Source organism: Drosophila suzukii, chromosome 3 (genome assembly GCF_043229965.1).
Source record: "Drosophila suzukii chromosome 3, CBGP_Dsuzu_IsoJpt1.0, whole genome shotgun sequence".
NCBI lineage: Eukaryota > Metazoa > Arthropoda > Insecta > Diptera > Drosophilidae > Drosophila > Drosophila suzukii.
In genome coordinates this window covers 39,601,827-39,618,418 of record NC_092082.1, presented here as the reverse complement: position 1 = coordinate 39,618,418, position 16,592 = coordinate 39,601,827, and the positions used below count along the sequence as shown (strand labels likewise).

Here is a 16,592-nt window from a genome sequence, read left to right as displayed (position 1 = left end):
GACGTCTTCACTGCCTGCTCGGTGTGTTATGTTTCTGTAAAGTCTCTCACCTTCCATAACATAGTCCGGGTACTTCTTTTCGCCCATATTCTTAATCCAGCTGCATCCTCTTGAAGCTATTGTCGCCGATGCCTCCTTTAATCCTCGTAGCGTCCCTGGTAGTGGTTGTCTTGATAATGCGTCGGCCACGACGTTTAGCTGACCCTTTCTGTAAGCTTCAAAGTCGTACTGTTGTATCTCCCAGGGCCCATCTGGCGATCCTTCCTGAAGGGCTTTCGATGCTGTCGAGCCATTTCAGGGCCATGTGATCGGTTACTACCTTGAAGGGGTACCCTGAGCTTTCGGATCGCCCAGACAATCGCCAAGCACTCCTTCTCCGTTGTTGAATAGTTTTTTTCCGCGCCGTTCAGTGTTCGGCTCGAATAGGAGATTACTTTTTCGCCCTTTTCGGTGTCCTGGGTCAGTATTGCTTCGATGCCGTAATCGCTGGCGTCTGTTTGCAGGATAAAAGATCTACTGAAGTCCGGGCATGCTAGCACTGGGTCTGCCACGAGTTGCCTTGCCTTTACTTCCTCAAACGCTATCTGGTCCACTCCCACTTGTTGCCTTTGCGTAGCAGGTCATTCAGGGGCTCGATAATTCTAGAAAAATCTGGTACAAATCGGCGGTACCACACGCCCCTCCTAGGTATTGCCGGAGCTCTTTGACGGTCGATGGCGGCTCCAGTTCAGCGATGGCGGCTCCAGTTCAGCGATGGCGGCTCCAGTTCAGCGATGGCGGCTACTTTTTCCGGATCTGTTCCTATTCCCTCGCTAGTCACTCGATGTCCCAGGTACAGAAGTTCCTTCTTTTAGCGCGCGACCGATCACTATTATGTCATCCTGGTAAGCGAATGCGTGAGGTGACACCTGGGGGCCAATTACTTGGTCCAAAACTCGCTGAAACATTGCCGACGCCGAGTGGATTCCGAACGGCATTACCCTCAACTGGAATAGACCTTTGCCTGGTACCGTGAACGCCGTGTATTGCCTGCTATTCTCTTCCAGTGGGATCTGCCAGTATCCATCCTTCAGGTTAAACTGCTGATGTACCGCGCTTCCCTTAGTTGATCTAGGATGTAGTTTATGCGGAGCATTGGGTAGGCATCCTTCTTAGACTTCGCGTTGATCTATCTGAAGTCGACACACAGTCTCCACTTGCCTGTCATCACGATGGGGGAGCTGTATGGGCTCTTTGAATGCTCTATGAACCCCAGTTGGAGAAGCTCATCAACCTTTGTGTTGATTTCCCCTTGGGCTTTTGGTTTGTTTGGGGGTAGGATCTCTGCTTGATTGGCTTGTCATCCTTCATTTTGATCTGATCCTCTGCCATATTCGATGTTCCCGTCATTGTACTGAAGTCTGCATGCTCTGTTTCCAGGAACCATGTAGTATCGTCCAACTCGTTTACCTGTTGAACGACTGCTACCGATAGCTTTTCCACGAGGCATCCATTGTGTCTGCTCCTGGCTGGTGTTATTATCTCGTTTCCAGCACATCTTATCTCGTTTCCGACTTGTTTCAGGAAGTTCCATCCCAACACCAACGGATCCACAGCTGCGGACAACTGCTCCTCGATTAGCTTGCCCGTTAGTGGTGCGTCTCCGCGTGGTGCGTCTTTTGCCTGCTGCCGTCTAGCTTGGGGTGGTGGTGGCCGGCTCTGTCGTGTTATGTTGCTTCCAGCTTGGCCCAGATGTCGACGAGTTGTGGGTCGTTCTGAGTAGTATTCCGACAGTGCCTTCCTCATGTCGTCTAGCGTGCCCTCCAGTGCGACATTAAGCCTCTACGCGACATGGGCGAAGTCCTCCTTTTTAAGGCAGTAAATTCACTTCTTTCACATTTTTATTGTGTTGCTTTCACTGTTGGGACAATCACGTTGGGCGCCAGATGTAACGAACTGATTTGATTGGTCTGATCTCTACGAGATTCGTGCGGCTAGCTCAGAAGATTGTGTGTTCGTCCCACCAAATTTATATGACGTGACTGCCCCGTAGATCAGTGAGAAAACATAGGGTTTGAATGGTAAAAGTGGGTGTTATTCTCGTTTTATTAATACAGCGGGTGTGTGGCTGGCCTTGGTATCTCCTCGCTCTGGTTCTACTGGCTTGTCGACGCGTTGACTTGACGTCCGCAGGCTCCTGTGTCTCGGGACGCTCATAGTGGCCGCTTCTGCTCTCTTGCCGATGCTCTTCCTCGAGGTCGCTTGTCGCGCCTTCAGACTCTCAGGGCAACGCCTTTCGAGGCAATTCCTGTCCCTTTCTCTGTCCCGGACGGCCCCTCTAGGTTTTTGCTCAGATCGCGCTGACAGTCAAGGCTAACGCCAGGAAGCTGCCTAGTAGCTCACTTTGCTTTACGCCTAACGCTGACGAACGTTCCACTCGGCTTCACCCTAATGCTTGACGCCCGCGACATTCCTGCGCTCCCCAATGAGCACCGCGCGGCGATGGTGACGTGGCTGCCCGTGATGTCTGCTGGCGTCGCTGCCGATGTCCTCTGCGCTGTTTCTTGTCTTGCGTGTCCTTGGGCAGCCGCCGTTCCGGGACTGCTTGGCTGGGCTTCTCCAGGACAACGCGTTTTGAATGAACCCACTTGCCTTTTACGCACAGCTTTCAACCGAGGTTCTGCCCACTGCTGTCGTCCCGCTGGGACGGATGATGCATGTGGCACGCCTGTGTGCCACTCCGCTGCCGAGATGTGGCACATCTTCTCCCGGTTCAAAGTTCACGGCAGAGTCCAAAGTCCGGTGGAGTTCTGTTATACCCTTTTTCACACGGCACTCTTGCTCTGCCCGCCAAGTCTCGCCCCTCTCATTCACCTCTCCTTGGTCTCCAAACTCTCTCATACTCCATCCTTGGTCTACAAACTCTCTTATTCTCTCACATTGGCCTCCAAACTCTCTTCTTCTCCAACCGCTCCTTGCCGCGCCGTTACTACGCAAATTCGCCGCGTATCTGGTAAGCGGACGGCCATCTGTTGCTGCTGCTGCTTAGATTGGTGGGGACTTATTCAACTCCTCACAAGAGCTTAACATTAAAGTTATTAACTATTCATAACAATTAATAGTCGATTCTCAAACTTCTCAATTCGCAAAAGTAACGAAACTATTCGCCACTCTCTTTCTCACATCTCGTCGCTTGTGTGTGTGCATGGACCGCGCGTTCAATCGCTTAGTCCTCTTCGCTCCGTTCTTTTGTGAACGATTTGTTGTTTTCGCTTGTCTGCACATCGCCAATTGCCGCTGCTGGTACAGTCTCAAGTTTTCGTCGCTTTGCTTTGGAGTTACCGCACGGAACTGCCACTTTGCCACATTCACCGCGTCATTTTCGTTTTCGTCCGCATTCGCAAACCTTCATCGCAACAATGTCAACGGATATATTGGAAGCTCTTAAACGTCAGCGCGCAAGCATTAAGCGAAATATTACTCGCATTAAACTGGTGGTCGATACCCAAGAAGAGGACGAGAAAAAATCGAAAAAATAATGGAAGTACCTCAAAACTCGTCATTCTCGCTAACCAACGCATCATGTGTATATTGCTTGACACCCTCACACAGATTGCTTGGCTCTAGCGTTTTGATGTCGTGAAATTACACCGGCTCTGCCTTAACTGCCTATGCAGTCGTCACCAACTATCGAGCTGTCCATCAAAAAATCGCTGTCGCACCTGTAACAGAGCACATCACACTCTATTGCACAACCACTATTCGCTAGATGTCGGGTCACGCAGCCGCTGCAGCTAATTAACGCCTTAATTTGATCTCTAATATTAATTGCATCGCGAAAGGTATCTCTCTCTATCTAGCTGTGTCATTTTTGTGTACTTGCATTCTTGGGCCCAGCATTCGGCTGGCTGTCCCTTTGTAAAGTCAGTACGAATTCTGATCTCGACATTAAACGCACTCTCGTCTCTCCTGCTGTACGTGGGAGTCAGTGGCATCATTTCTGTAGCAGCGATGCAGAACGTTGGAGACTATGGATTTCGCCATGGCAAACTATGCGCCGGGCAATCAGGTGGGAAGTAACAGAATACCCAATGCGCGTAGATCAGTATATGTTGCCTCGAACTCTAACCCTTGGGTTTGTATATTCTGTAATAATTATCTGTCTACGCTTTGACCGGCCTGCTCAGGGAGATGGGTGTGGGTTTGTGTTAAGATGAAACAAGAGTGTCACAGAACTAACAATAGTAGACAGAGAGACGGTAACGATAAGGATTTTTAACCCATCGGCTAAGATTCGGACGAGAGACTGTACCTATCGAAGACGGAGGCCCAGATGTTATTGGCCACCTTCTATACCCACCCTACCTGTGAAGTCACATTAGACTCCATTTCTTATTTTCAGAATTTTAAAATCCTGTCTGCTGCGAATAGGCTTCAAGAAGCGAAACGGCCCGGTCTTTGCATAAGTTGTCATCAAGTTCGGCAATGCAACTCCACTAATTGTCGTGCATGCGGATCTAAGCACCACACCCTGCTTCACCTGGGAAACTTAGGTTCCTTTTCCTCACAAGAAGGACCACAGCTTCAAGAATGAATTCCCTCTACCTCACCCTCTGCACTGCCTTCCACTTCGACTGCTCTTATTGCACAGGATTTTTGTGATGATATTGACCACCATCCGGACCCCTCCCTAAACGCTTTTATGAACGACTCGGCTATCGCACTGCGCAGCGGCACTTGTTTTATCCATTTAGAGAATCTGTCTATCAGGACCAACATCATTTGGATGCCCGACGAAATCTGCGCACACAGTGGCCCACGGTTCTTCTGGCACTTGGGTTATCATTTTGCCAGCCGCCTGCATTTGATTTGTCTTAAGTCCCATTCAAGTCTCCTCACAAGGGCTCGTGCGTCTCTGTGGCCTGTAGTACCGGGCTGCCAACAGTGCACTTGTCCTTTGGCTTCCTACGTGTCCCGCCTGTTTCCCCATTGAGACGCTGAGATATTTATATACATTTATCTTTTTCCACACGTTCTTGATCCAGCTGCAACCTCCTAAAGCCATTGGCGCTGTTGTCTCCTTTAAGCCTCATAGCGTCTCTGGTATTGGTTGTCTTGGGAAGGCGTCAGCCACCACGTTTAGGTGACCCTTTCTGTACGGTATCTCAAAGTCATACTGTTGAAACAACAGGGCTCATCTGGCGATCCTTTCTGAAGGGCGTTCCACTTCAGAGCCATACAGGCGGTTACTACTTTAAAGTGATAGCTTTCCATATACGACTTCAGCTTTCGGATTGACCAGACAATTGCCAAGCGCTCCTTATGCGTTGTTGAATAGTTGTTTTCCGCGTCGTTCAGCAATCGGCTCGCCCTTTTCGGTGTCCTGGGTCAGTATTGCTCCGATGCCGTAGTCGCAGGCGCCTGTTTGTAGGGTGAAAGTTCTGCTAAAGTCCGGCCTGCTAGTACTGGGTCTGTCACGAATTTTGCCTTCATTTCCTCAAACGCCATCTGTTGCTCCGGTGTCCACTTCCACTTACTGCCATTGCGTAGCATGTCATTCAAGGGCTTGCAACTCTTGAAAAATCTTGCTCAAGTCGACGGTGCCACGACGCTACTTCCAGTTATTGCCGGAGTTCTTTGGCGATCGAGGGGGGTTCCAGTTCAGCGGCTACTTTTTCCGGATCTGTGCCTATTCCTTCCATAGATATCCCAGGTAAGTGAGTTCCTTCTTTAAAAAAATGCGATTTTGCCGAACTGAGGTTTGCTTTCATTAGACGCCGGAACACTCCTCTCAGGTTTTCCTTGTGTTATTCAAGCGTGCGTCCAATCACTATTATACCAAGACGAGCATGGCTCGTCGACGCGTTGACTCGGCAATTGCTGACTTCTCCCTGTATCTCAAGATGCCCCTGGTGTCCCTCGCCTCTGCTTGTTCGCCGACGGGTTGACTTTAGGTTTCTTGTCGCGCCTTGGACTCGCAGAGAGATCGACCTTGGGGGCTTAGGTAAGCGTCAGACTAGGGTGAACAGGTGCCTTGCTCTCCAGGGCAACGCCTTTCGAGACAATGACCGCCTGTCTCTGGCTTTGTCCCGGACGGTCCCAATAGAGTTTCGTTTAGTTCACGCTGACAGTCAAAACTAACGTCAGGAAGCTGCCTAGTAGTTCACTTTGCTTTACACCTAGTGCAGACGAACGATCCACCCTAGCCTCACCCTGTTGCTAGTCGTCCGATATGTTGCTACGATACTCAGTGACTACTCCGCGGCGGTCGTGACGTTTTTGGTCCTACTCACTGGACACACTGGGCTTAGACAACTCATCCCCCGAGCTCACGGCTCGTCGCAGGACTCTATTGCTCGACTCTGACGAACCCACTGGGGGTGTGACACGATGTGGTCGGGACAAAGTAGGAAACAAGGCGCATTGACTTAGCCGTTTGATGCCCTCTGGACCTTAGCTGCCTGTGTCTCAATCCGGATATTCCTGATGTCCCAATCCTGAACGTCTCGACGTAGCGACCTTGCTCCTCTTAGTCTCCCACGGCGCTGCTTCAGACAACTTGACGTTCTGTTTACGTGCTGCTGATTGACTTAGTTCTTTGACCTTAATAACTGACACATCTTGACGGATTGACTTCTCGTGATCGACTGATCCAGCTCCCAAAACTCTGCGGCCCTATATAGGGTATCCAAGAACCGTTATTTCCCTTTTGCTCGCGGCCCGCTGGTACTCTCCACTCCAGGTTTAAAGTCCACGGATCCTGTTGGACCTCTCGGTCCAACAGCTGCAGTTTCTGGGAAGTATTCAACTCCTGACATTCCCCTTTTCTTCGGGAAACAAAATATACTCGTTCCTCCTCTTCGGCTTTAATCCTCGTGGTTTCAGTAGCCTTTGAGTCCTTCCGTTGCTCTCGATGACTCCCTCGACTCTCCCTCGTCCCTCCTTCGTTGCTTCCTTGATGCTCCCTCGACGCGCACATCTCTATCCTGAGTTCCACAGCGACTGTTGTCGATCATGTTTGCATTCTTTCACTCTGCGACTGCCTTGATGTGTTCCCACAAGAATATCGATACTCATCGACTATCGAGCTCGCTGCTCGTTACTGTATTGTCCTCCTTTTTGTCGTTCCTCCGTTCTACATCCACCGATGGAAAGGTTTTGCCACCTGCTCGTCGCGATGTTTCACCCTTGGCCGATTTTCTTGTGCCCATCGATCTCCACTATCGTCCAGTGATAGTCGAGGCGCTCCCTACCTTAGGCAACGGAGAATTAGCAAAATTGGTTCTGCCAGTACAGCTTTCGGTTGGTCTGTTCTTGTCTTTCCTTTGCTTTTATTCTCAGCTCCTACCAGACTATGCCGTTCGTTGTCCTGTGGGAGTCAGTATATTCGTTTAAGTTGGCATTCCTAGTTAAGACATTACCCAAGGTAATTAACATAAATAGCCCAGATGCAACCCTTCAGTAGCAAGGATCCGATCTTCGCTCGAATACCAAAAATACCATTTTTATGGATTTTGGGGATTTTGTGCATCCTACATCCACTCAAGACGCCATGATTTCCTCCTCTTTGTCGCAAGCTTCTCCCGAGATCGGTTCGTTCCCTGCGTAAAGTGTTACATTTTTAAGCCCGTCCGCATCCATACATCCGCGTGTGAAATTCTTGGAATTTTGGTACGACCTGTTATCACTCCCAATATTGGTGGTAAGATAATTCGACGATATATTGAAAGAATCTAATCGCAATTCCCGGAAAACAGCGGAGACACGTGCGAGTTCTCGGAATTGACGGAAGTTTAACAGTCCTCCCTCAGCGCACAGCAAGGAGCAGGTGCCGCGTGCAGCGGTTCATTAGCGGATCTGGGCCTCCGTCTTCGATAGGTACAGTCTCTCGTCCGAATTTTAGCCGCTGGGTTAAAAAACCCTTTTCGTTACCGTCTCTCTGACTACTATTGTTAGATCTGTGACACTCTTGTTTCATCTTAACACAAACCCACACCCATCTCCCTGAGCAGGCCGGTCAAAGTGTAGACAGACGTGTTAGGGTGGACAACGCTCAAAGATGCCTGATCAGGCATCTGTCGTTTGACAGCCGAGCCTCCCGAAAATATTTCAATCCGTCCATTTTTGTAAAATTGTAGTTTCAGTTGGTATTTCATTTTTGACTTGGATTTGATGGTACTCTGAATAGATTCGGAGCCATATCAGCAGAAATGTTATACTTTTGTTACATGTTTTTCTATCAGTTCGGTCACACTCGGACATTATAGTTAAAAACATTCCATTTTGATTATTAGATACTTCGGAATTTTAGTTCTGATTTAAAGTCGGTTCTTTACCAGGTTTTCAGTTTTCAAACCACATCTTCTATCCAATTAAAATCGAGATTTGTTCTTGCTGCAAAAATTCGGCTAGTCCCTCTTTTGATTGGTTAGACCTCAAAATATATTTTTTATATAATTAAACATTAAACAAACATTTTCAGTTAATATTTAGTACCTATCGAACAACAATCAACCTGCTGCTACATTACTCCTCAGAACAAGCCCCTCTTATTTTTATGATACTATCGCATTCCCTATTTCTCAAGGATCTTTCTCGTCTTGTCAATGTTGAATGATTATCGTATACCTCAATCGCATATCGTATATTTCTATCGCATTTCGTATATTTCTATCGCATATCGTATATTTCTATCGCATATTGTATAGCTTCCTTTTCTCTTTTAAGGTTTTTGAGTTTAGTTAGTTGTTTAGTTAGGTTTTAAGTCGTTTAAAAATGTCGGTTAGGCACAGCAACGAGAACCTAGTTTCTCTAGGTGATGATGACTCAGTGACGTCCACCCTCTGCAATGGAGTAGTTTTCGAATTGGATTTAATTGAAACTGTTTGTAAACATTTATTTCATAAGGCTTGTCTACAAAACTGGCTGCAGGATAACAACACTTGTCCAACATGTTCTCAATCCCAGACGGTATCGAATCCAAATTCCGGTATGCAAAATCTAATGATGATCGTAACGCCGATAATCAGAGCAATGTTATTTTCTCACAGAATGTCAACTCGAATCCCTATCAAGACAATAGGCAAACTAATGACTCAGATACAACCGAAGACCCAGATCAGCAAAGTCTTGCGAATCAAATGCGAGCATTTCAAAAGAGCATGTTGGAGAACCGGAGAACATTTCAAGTAACCATGACAGATACAATCACAGAAAAAATGACTCAGATGTTTAGCCAATTGAATAGGTCTTCGTTTGTAGATAACAATACGCAGCATGTATTCAATACAATCAGGGCCAAAACAGTCAGTGAGTTAGGAAATCTCCGGATGTGCGAAGCGATCGCAGCGATCTTTCTTTGTATCGTCCTGACAGAATTTCAAATGTGATTTCCAACTGGCGAATCAAATTCAGTGGGTCAGCGGAAGGCATCGCAGTTGAGGATTTTATATACCGTGTAAACTGTCTCAGTACACAAAGCCTAAACGGAAATTTCGATTTGTTGTCGCAGTTTGCAAATTTGCTATTTGCAGGTCCTGCTCTATCTTTTTACTGGCGTGTTCATTGGTCGGTAGATGACGTGAGTTGGCATGTATTATGCAGACGCTTAAAGGAGAGATAATCAGATCAGAGATCAGACCGTGAAATAAAAAGTGCCATCCGTCGTCGTAAGCAGGGTTCAAACGAAAGTTTTGAAGACTTTCTTGACGCAATGCTTATCATAGCTAATTCCCTCCGAGAGCCCACACCCAAAAAAAAATCGTCATCAATATGCCATTATTTAGGTGTCAATGTGATACTATTGAGTGTCAAAAAATCTCTGATACGAAGAACATCTAATTGACACTATTTTGGTGACATTTTGATATTTTCGAAAATATCAATTTAACACTTTTTGGTGTCAAAAGGACACTACGCTTTGGCATTTTTTAGTAAGAATATGTGGTCAAATTGATACTATTTCACAGTAACTTGATACTCATTCGAGGTGTAAAAAGGCCATTTTTAGGGTCAACTTGATACGATTTTAGTATCAATATGACACGAATTAACTGTTAATTTCACACCCAAAAAAAAGACCAATAATTTCTTTTTCATTTTTTTTAATACAAATTTGGTTTTTTAATTGAAGTTATATGTGTATTTTTAATCTTATAAATTTGCTGCTGTCGACCAGGTGTACATACGTGGATAGGCGGGCCATCTGCATAGAATCGTTGTCCTCCATAGTGAACTTAAGTGACAAAAAATATTGCATTCAAAAATTGCAAGCGATGTGACCGTCAGTGCTTACATGCTTACATACATATATATGTGCACTGTGTATCTATGAATTCGAAGAATAACGAATAGGTACACATTCCATACATTACATACATATTACATATTATATTATTAGGAATGTACTTACTGATTCAATAAACACTAGCACCTTGCACTGAAATATTTGACGTCTTTTTCGCAATGTCGAGCTCACAATGCTTTACCGATAACTACGCTTGCTATCGATGACGATTTCTTTTTGGGTGCACGATAGGCGCAGTTCGAATTTTGAAAATAGAAATACAATTATTGGTATCGACGAGACCCTGGATTTGGTCAAAATGACACTAATTAGGATCAAAAAACATTTTTCATACAATGTAGTATACTTTTGACACTCACTTAGGATCAAATTGATCCCAAAAATTTGATCCTAGGTGTAGTGTCATTTTCACCCACACTTATCAAATTGACACTCAAAGATTTTTTTTTGGGTGCATGCATGATAGTGAGCTAGCCAGCGAAGGGCGCCACAATCTTAAGCCAGACTTGAAACTTGAGCTACTGCATGTTGACACCCCTTCTTTGGAAGCTTTGCGTAAGGCGTGTCACCGCCACGAAGAATTTTATCGTAGCACTCGATGGAAGCCAATTCAACGCCCTAATGTAAACAAACGGTTTGTCAACACAATTCTTCACGAATACGATTCTGAAGATCAGTCCGAAGGCGAAGCCGTTGTCGAAGGCGAAGTCTGCGCAATTAAGCCTGCAGATAAATTCATATGTTGGAACTGTGATGAAACCGGTCACAGGTACCATGATTGTCTAAAACCTCGCCGTATTTTTTGTTACGGTTGCGGCATACCCGATGTATATAAACCAAATTGTGCAAAATGTAAATCGGTATCATAAAACTCCAAGCAGGACATTCGCAAAATGAATGTCCGCCGTTAGCCTCGGATATTCTAAGTACTCCGGATGCTGCGGCAACGGATAATTTACCTGATTTGTCTACTCCCAAACCTGATGTACCGACTACTAAAGCGTTCAATCCATATCATCTGTACTTGCAAGAGTATCTTAAGCGAAAGCTTAAACCTGTTAGTGTCAATTCTATCTTTGCTTACAAACGTCGTTCTACCTTGCGTATACGCAAATTCTGCATGCGCAAACGAGCTATTAACCGTTGCATTATCTCATCAATCATCCACAAAAAGAATAACATCCGGCCTTCCACAATGATAGAGATATTCGGCCACGAATATTCAGCTCTCTTAGACAGCGGAGCCAACAAAAGTGTCATTGGTGGAAAGCTTGCCCAACAAATAATATCTAACAAACTGTACAACAAATTCAAAAGCGTAGTCCGTACTGCAGACGGTCAAACACAATCCGTGGCTGGCACAATCTCCATTTCCTTGACGTACAACTCTAAAGATTGAAAATTTGAATTCTTAATAGTACCCTCTATTCAACACAGCGTCATATGCGGCATGGATTTCTGGGAAACCTTTGGCATTTCCATCCAACTTTCGTTTTCAGTTAACGAAATTGAATACAAACCAGAGAACGACCCCTCACACATCTGTTTATCCAACGCACAGAAATCAAAGCGCCAGCTAAGGAAAAGCTTTTGTGTGTCGAAATCGATCGCATGATTGAAATGGACGTCATAGAAGAGGCAGCATCATCGCCTTGGTCTTCTCCGGTTACCTTGCACGTCAAACCTGGCAAGGTTCGTTTCTGTCTCGATGCGAGGAAACTTAATGCATTTACCGTTAAGGATGCTTATCCGATTCCTATTATGGAAGGTCTGCTAAGTCGTCTCCCGCCAGTGCATTGCAAATCTAAAATAGATCTCAAGGATGCGGTTTGGCAAATCTGCCTAGATCAAGAGTCCCGTGCAAAGACAGCGTTCACGATACCGAACCGTTCGCTGTACCAATTCAAAAGGATGCCATTTGGTTTGACCAACGCTTCGCAAACCATGTGCCGTTTAATGGACCTGGTAATACCGTATCAGCTGAAGGCGCATGTGCTAGTCTACCTCGATAACCTTTTAGTGTTGTCAAACAACTTTGAAGACCATCTTCTACATCTTTCTGAGGTAGCCACCCAGCTGAGAAAAGCAGGAAAAGTCAGTTCTGTCTGAAACGGGTAGATTACTTGGGATATTTGGTTGGAGAAGGAACACTTCAAGTCAAACAAGATTAGCGCTGTTAGTGAATTCAACATTATGAATCAATCTGATTTAAGCGGTAGACTGGCCAGATGGGCTATCCAACTTCAGGGTTACTCATTTAAAATCGAGCATCGTAAAGGATGTGAAAATGTCGTGGCGAATGCTCTATCCCGTGCCTTCGAGGACGTTGAAGTTGCTGCGCTGAATTTTGAGGTTCACCCTGAAATCGATCTCGCTTCAGATGCTTTCCAATCGGAAGAATACTCTGCACTCTGGAACAAATTCTCGACCTCACGCTACCTGATTTCCAAGTAGTCGACGACTTCATCTATCACCGTGCAGCATTTCCCAATTCAATTGACACTTCACCAGACGATTGCTGGAAATTGTTCGTACCCGATCAGTGCCGCCCATGACCAACCATCATCTGCGCATTGTGGAATGACCAAATGCCTAGAGCGCATTCGCCGCCGCTTTTACTGGCCAAACATGGTAATCAACGTGCGGGACTACATACGCAACTGCGAAACGCACCTATGGGCGCTCAAATGCATAGCGAAAGGATATTTCAACGACTCTATCTGGATTTTATTGGCCCATTTCCGCGATCCAAGTCTGGAAATATAGGCATATTGATTATCCTGGATCACTTTTCTAAATTCACTTTTCTAAAGCCAGTGAAAAAATGTACCACTAAAGTGTCAGTATATTGTCAGTATATTGTATATATTGTATATTGCAGGACGAAATCTTTCCCTGCTTTGGTGTGCCTGAGACAGTCGTGAGTGACAACGGCACTCAGATTAAAAGCCGTGACTTCTCCGACTTCCTTTCGAAATATGGCCTGCGCCACATGTTCACTGGTGCCTAGGCTCCGCAGTCCAACGCAGCGGAAAGAGTCAACCGTTCAATTAACGCGGCTTTGAGAGCTTATATCCTCATCCATCAACCTTTCAAGGACTGACGAGTGTCAGAAAATTCGTGCAAGCATCCATAAACATCTAAGCAAAGCTTATGAGACGAACCAGCGCACATATAACCTACGTACGAGGCCTAGATCGTTCGAAGTAGGTCAAGAGGTGACAAAACGGAACTTTGCGATGAGCATCGCTGCCAACAATTTCAACGCAAAGCTAGCCCCAGTCGGAACAAAAGCACGTGTTAAGGAGAAACTTGGTCAATCACTATATGTTCTGGAAGACATGAACGGCAAGAAGCTTGGTAAATTCCATGCCAAGGACATCTGGTGATCCCTCCTGACTCCTTTTGCAGTTTTTATTGTTAGTCACAGGGACTAAAAATCAAAGCTGTGGTTGTGGGAGTCAGTATATTCGGTTAAGTTGGCATTCCTAGTTAAGACATTACTCATGGTAATTAACATAAATAGCCCAGATGCAACCCTTCAGTAGCAAGGATCCGATCCTCGCTCGAATACCAAAAATACCATTTTTATGGATTTTGGGGATTTTGTGCATCCTACATCCACTCAAGACGCCATGATTTCCTCCTTTTTGTCGCAAGCTTCTCCCGAGATCGCTTCGTTCCCTGCGTAAAGTGTTACATTTTTAAATCCGTTCGCATCCATACATCCGCGTGTGAAATTCTTGGAATTTTGTTTGACTAGTACGGCCTGTTATCACTCCCAATATTGGTGGTAAGACAATTCGACGATATATTTAAAGAATCTAATCGTGAAAAGAACCCTTCAGTTCCAAAAAAAAAGTTTCACTTGTGAATCACCTTGTGAATCCCGTGGGACATGTCCTCTTGCACAAGTGAAGAACAAGTGACGCTCCATATAGAAAATTGTATGGGATGTCCGCATTTTCACAAGTGAAAATTTTTCGAAGTCCCACGGAATTTCACTTGTTCCTTATGGCCTTCGTATGGCCTGTAACGAGCCGGTGACACGTCCCTTGTGAAAATCAAAAATTTTCCATGAGTTTTCACTTATGAAATCACTTGCAAGTGACACGTCCCAAGTGAAATCACTTGTGAAAATCAGAATTTTTCCCATGAGTTTTTACTTATAGAATTTAAAATACATAAATTTGTATATACTTTTAAATATATTTTAATTAAATAATGTTATTTAGGTTTTCTGTTAAAGGACAATTATTGTTAGTAAGCCTAATTTTATGTTACGTTAATTTGCTTTTTTCATTGGTCATCGCCTTCCTTAAACCTTTGTCCGGGTCCTCCGAATCCTTGGCCAACGCTCCTGATAAAATTTATGGTCATATGCTTAAAAAATTCGTTTTATTTGTTTATTTGCATATTTACCTTTTAGAGCTGTGTTTCACCCTTTGCAGGAATTTTATTGGCGCAAAACATTTCATCATCCACTTTCGGCTTACGGAACCCATTGAATACCTTAATACTTTAAACTAAGATCAATGCACAACATCTTCAACTTAATGAAACACTCACCTGACTTTAGTATTTTCACTTTAAAAAACGAAAGAAGTAAATCTGCTGCGCACAATTTAAATGGCTTGCTTCCCTCAATAACTCAAACAGAATGAATGATTTCTTTTGTTTTCTCTTCGCAGTTGGCACGTGTCACTGCACCTATACCCTTTCTAAAGCGAAAAATATCCGACTACATAACTTTTACTTTTTTTAGTAAAAAATATAAAAAGGAATTCTTCAAAAATGGTACTATTAAAATGTTTTAAATATTTCAATAAATTTTAACGAACTAAATTTCTATAACTTAACTAAAAAATTATATTGTAATATTAATGTATAATACGTAAGCACAACATTAAAAGTAAATTCAATTTACTTAATTTTACTATAATCTATAATTTTTGTGGCGCAGCGACATGTGAATGCCCTAATAATTTAGGAGCATTATTGTATATCGAAAAAAAAACAACTAATATTGTTTTATAAAAGTAAATTATTATTAAATTATTTACTTTTATAAAACAATATTAGTTGTTTTTTTTCGATATACAATAATGCTCCTAAAATAGTAGGGCATTCACATGTCGCTGCGCCACGAAAATTTTTCCGCCAAAACATTAGTCGCTAGTCGGACATAACGGAGAAACTCAAAAGAAATAACGGACCTGCCGAAATTTGTCTCTGAGAGCGCCGAGTGCAGGCAGATTATAAGACAAAGAAAGAGAGGGAAGCTCCGAATATCTGCCTCTCTTTGTTGCACGATCGTTTTCGTAGGCAGTCTTCTACACTGCGCCGACTTCTCTGCTGACGTCAACAGCGGCACAGCGTTTTAGGCACAAAAAAAAAACAAAAAAGCTTTTTGCCTTGAGCCATGTCACCGCGTCCCTACTGCAGAACTGAAGGGAATCTTTTATCTTTGCCACACCTGGATAAATTTCATCATCGTCGAATCATAAGCGGCTTCAAGGATCGCCGCCGTCAACCCGCGTGAGGTTTTGACCTTGCCAAGCCCGTACCACGATCTACGGATCACGTTGCAGTTCGGGCGAAAATCGCACCGGCGCCGATTCGGCGCAATTCGGGCCAGACAGCGGAGGCAGATGCCGCATCCCAATTGGAATTTAAATTCCAATTCTGGCTTCCAGTTAATTTTGGCCGGGACTGCTAACTCGTTTTTGTATCGTTAAAGCGATTGTAGTTTAATTTTCTTATTCTAAATATTTGTACGACAAGTTCTAATTTAATTTACGATTCCTATTTAGCCATTATACTTGCGTGTGTGCTTAAAACATAGTATGACATATATAAACCTAAATCAAACTATTCTACAGCGCACATCGATCGTCATCAGGCCTGCTGACTTCGTTGGAGAGTTTGTAAGTACGGCATAGCCGTAAATCATTTACATTCCTACATATATATATTCATTCTTGTCTGAGCCCGCACACTTTTGGTACAAATATATATATGTAAATTCTTCCACATTCGCGTATTGATAAATATTAAATAAGAATCGTTTGCCCTTATATACTTTAACGTAATCCGCCTAAAAGCTTTTCTGTAATTTTTGAGTAAGTTTGCCGCATATCGATAAAATATGTAATCAATTTCGTAATAATTTAACGCAAACTAAATATCCATTTCTTTTCCTATTTGATAATCTTGTACTGGCACACGATCATATAGAGAGTCGTTTGGCGTGAAGAACGCTTAGTTTTAAGGTTTTAGTGTTAGGACTTGTAGTATTTAGAAACAT

At 44.2% G+C, this 16,592-nt stretch overlaps 1 long non-coding RNA gene across 1 annotated transcript; it reads right to left on the bottom strand.

The window, feature by feature from the left end:
• Positions 1 to 14,464: 14,464 nt before the first annotated feature.
• LOC136117535 (uncharacterized) lies at positions 14,465 to 14,968 on the bottom strand. Its single transcript, XR_010655065.2, has 3 exons — positions 14,855 to 14,968; positions 14,708 to 14,797; positions 14,465 to 14,645 (listed from the first exon to the last, which is right to left on the bottom strand). It is a non-coding gene; the product is annotated as an uncharacterized lncRNA (long non-coding RNA).
• Positions 14,969 to 16,592: the final 1,624 nt, after the last annotated feature.